Here is a 4,565-nt window from a genome sequence, read left to right as displayed (position 1 = left end):
GCACATTTCATACACAATGGTAATTCAAAGTGCTTTACATAGAAGAAATTAAAATAATCAAAAGAAATCAGAATAATTAAAACCGTTTAGAATAAAAGATAAAATACAGAACTAATCAAATGAAATCAGAATAATTAAAACATAAAATAAAATACAGTGCAAACAGTCGGACGAACAGTGGCACAGTGCTCATTCAGTAAATGCACAGTTAAACAGATGTGTTTTGAGTCTGGCTTTGAATGTGACTACTGTAGGAGCACATCTGATCTCTTCTGGAAGCTGGTTCCAGCTGCGGCTGGCATAGTCGCTAAAAGCAGACTCGCCATGCTTAGAGTGAACCCTTGGTATTTCTAGCCGATGTGATCCTAATGATCTGAGTGATCTGTTGGGTTTATATTCACTGAGCATATCTGCAATGTATTGAGGTCCTAGGCCATTGAATGATTTATATACCAGTAATAATAATTTAAAATCAATCCTAAATGTAACTGGCAGCCAGTGTAAAGACCTGAGGACTGGTGTGATGTGTTCATATTTTCTGGTTCTGCTCAGAATCCTAGCAGCAGCGTTCTGTATGAGCTGCAACTGTCTTATGGTCTTTTTGGGGAAGGCCAGTGAGAAGTCCATTACAATAATCCACCCTGCTGGTGATGAAAGCATGCACAAGTTTTTCTAAGTCTTTCTAAGACTGGAAACAAAGCATCTAATTCTTGCAATATGTTTCAGGTTATAGTATGCTGATTTAGTTATTGCTTTGACATGACTACTGAAACTAAGGTCTGACTCTAGAGACAGATTCCTGACTTGATTTTTAGTTGTTTGACCCCTAGACTGAAGGTATGCGTTCACCTTGAGAACTTCATCTTTGTTTCCAAACGCAATGACTTCAGTTTTGTCTTTGTTTAACTGAAGAAAGTTTTGGCACATCCAATTGTTTACTTCACCAATGCATTGGCAAAGGGAGTCAATGGGGCTGTAATCGTTAGGCGATAGGGATAAGTAGAGCTGTGTGTCGTCTGCATAGCTATGGTAAGCGATTTGGTTCTTTCTCATTATTTGGCTCATTGGGAGCATGCACAGGTTGAATAGGAGTGGCGCAAGAATTGAGCCTTGAGGGACTCCGCATGTCATGGATGTCCACTCAGACTTATGGTCTCCTATACTCACATAATAACCTCTGCCTCCTAAGTATGACCTGAACCATTTTAGGACTATCCAAGAAAGCCCGACCCAGTTTTCCAGCCTGTCAAGAAGTATTTTGTGATCGACAGTGTCAAATGCAGCACTGAGGGCGAGTAGTACCAGCACTGATAATTTGCCTGTATCAGTATTTAAGCGAATATCATTTATTATCTTTATGAGCGCGGTCTCTGTACTGTGGTGCGGTCGGAAACCAGATTGAAAATGGTCAAAGTATCCATTCGAGCTTAAGAATTTGTTCAGCTGATTGAAGACAACTTTTTCAATGATCTTGCCTATGAAAGGAAGATTTGAGATCGGTCTATAGTTGTTTAATATGGTCTTATCCAGATTGCTCTTTTTCAGGAGGGGCTTGACAACAGCAGTTTTCAGGGAGGTCGGAAAACTCCTAGAGAGAAGTGAGGCATTTACCACTTCTAGGAGATCTGCTTCTAAGCTGTGTAACACATTTTTGAAAAAAGATGTGGGAAGTGCGTCAAGGGCGCAGGTTGATGTTTTCAGGTGCTGTACTGTTTCTTCCAAAATTTTGCCATCAATTTCTTCGAAATCAGACATAGTTGCTACTTTCTCGTGCTGTTGTCTGATCTGCCTGACCCCAGCGCAACTCAAGGAAGAGCTGATCACCTTTCTGATATTATTGATTTTCTCAGAGAAGAAAGAAGCAAACTCACTGCACTTTCTCACTGAGAGCATTTCACTGGGAATCTGGCTTGGGGGGTTTGTCAGTCTCTCTACAGTAGCAAAAAGAGTGCGCGTGTTGTTTATATTGCATTAAAATAAAGTGTCACCACTTTTTCCAATAAATTAAGTTTTGTGCAGTGGAAATGGTCCATGGATGTTAAAGGTTCTTCATTGAACCATAGAAGCCAATAACGAAGTGTATGGTACCATACAATAGATTTGGACACATTAAGGAAGTGTTGCATCATTTGAATTTGCCAATCATCAATCTACCCTCCATTTTCTTTAATTGATTTGAATCACAGAACGAGCCTGTTCAGGTTTTAAATGGCCCTCACTTAAACCGGTCTCTTCATTTGCTGAATACTTCTGTCTGTTCATCTTTGAAATCATGTTTTAAAAAGACTAATGCTCAATTTCTATACCATTGCAGGAAATTTGTCTTCGGTCTTTTCAAATAGACCTCTAATTATATGCTGAACATCGTAGATGGACCATTTCAGACTTACAATACAGAATACACAATGCAGAAGCTTGGCTTTTATGTGAAGCTACATCTGGCAAAAAGGTGACTGAGGACAAGGGAATAGCCATTGGTTTCATAAAGCAATTAAAGTGGATTGTTATTCCATCTAAGTGGGGCTTTTAGCGAATGATTTCCAAGGATTAAGGCTGGCGACATTTTTCCAGCTTCTCTCGGATTACTGATTGATATATGGAAGAGAGACGGGCCTTCACAATTAGATTTTGCTGTTTTGGTTGAATGGCTTGCAATATCCGTATTTTGTGGGAGTTTGAATTTTCAATTTATACCACATCTCTTCAGGTGTGTCATTAAGTCTTTAGAGGCTAATGTGTCTGTAATTAAGATTTATTGCCTCTTCTTGAACCTAGAATTACCTATTGTAGAAGCAGAATAAAAACCATTGATCACACATTAATCTGATTTGCAATAAATGCAAATGAAGCATATTGCAATTAGTTATAATTATAAAATCATTATTTTGTCTAAATATGCACTGTGTACTAATAATCTTGTTATTTTTGTGTTTTGTTCTTTGAAAAGTTTTTGGAAGAATTTACACCAGGGTCCAAAAGTCCGAAAATGTGTCTTTTAGTATTTTTCTAATTTAATATTACGTTTTTAATTAAACATGGGTATTATCAGCATAACAATATAAGTAAAAAGTTTAACTGAAAAAAATAAAAAATATAATGACAGACATACATGAACTTAAAAAGTTTGGAAAACCTGGAAATCATGTTCTCCAGCATGATTTGATCATTTAAAGAGCATCTTGTGCTGGAAGCAACTGACTGTCTATACAAAGGAGTTCACATGATCAGTGTCAGAAATGTAATTACTGACCGAGGAATAGTCGTAAATATTTTTATGTAATAACATTTAGTCAAAATCCTAAAACACCATATTATTTCGAGGTTTAAATTAAATTTTAAATTTTGGTCTCAGATTTTTGGTCATCTGTTGTCAGCGGGTTGCTACTTATTGTTTTCTTATGTTTGTAAAACAACACACTACCTGAATTTGAATATTTTACACTCATATTTCTTAAGCAAACATCTCTGTGAGCATTTTCCCCCAGTGTGCCAAGGAGAAACAGAAGAAGTGGGAAGAAAATCACAATTAACAGAGACCAAACTGCACATTATCTTTGTATGCATTTAATTCAGCATCTGAGTTTCAACTTGGCTGCCATAATAATGTTTACACTCAACATCCGTGAGTCAACACATAAAAACAACAAACAAATTAACAAAATATGCTCAGATGCATATACTCAGACTTTTAGCTCTAAAAAGTGAACTATGAACTAAAGTGATTTGTTTTATTCTCGAGTCATTTGTTTCTGTGAGAAATTAAAGACCTGCAAGATCTCCAGATGAAGCGTAACATGTAATGGAGATGCAGCAGTAAATATGTAATGAGTCATTGAAATAAAGTTAGTGGTCTTTTAAGCAGACAGGCACTCAAGACCTTGCAGACACTTTAAAGGTGAACCAAGTCTAATTAAGATTTAATTGAAGTCTGAAGTAATATCTTCTAAAAGATCAATGACAGCCTAAACAAATCTGCTTATCACATGCTCATTAGGGGTTGTACAAAGACAAGGTGCATTAATTAATGTTATGGTCTAAGATCAAGATCTATATCTGCTGGATTTTTTCAAGCACCATATGAGATATTTAAATGCAGAATTACTATGAATGTGAAGAAATGCACAATATTGACTAAAAATGTAGACTACTTGTTACTGATTAAATAGATTGCAACATAAATGATTGCCTTAAATGTAACTCAGCCTCTTTCAAAGATTGGAACTGCTAACTTTGCAAACTTTCAAGTCTGCTGAATATTTCTTTCTAGTCATTGGTTTAGTTCTAAACAATTACTTTCTTAACACGATTTACACACTCAAAAAAATGATATGTTGGACTAACTTAACTTTTTTATGTCAACAGAATGCACATAACTGGGTTATGTTGGATTTAAGTAACATTATTTATTTCGGTAAACGTAAGTGAATTACTTAAGGTAAATGCAATGTTGTTTAGTTGAATCAACTTACCAGTCTTGGTTTTGTTTTAAACAATAAAGTTAATTAACTTCAATTATCCTAAAATTAATTTTTTTAAATTCATCCAAAATAAATAATCCATTTTCA

Source organism: Siphateles boraxobius, unplaced genomic scaffold (genome assembly GCF_051911475.1).
Source record: "Siphateles boraxobius isolate OS27281-9 unplaced genomic scaffold, OSU_SipBor_1 3, whole genome shotgun sequence".
Lineage (NCBI taxonomy): Eukaryota > Metazoa > Chordata > Actinopteri > Cypriniformes > Leuciscidae > Siphateles > Siphateles boraxobius.
This window is presented reverse-complemented; position numbering follows the sequence as displayed.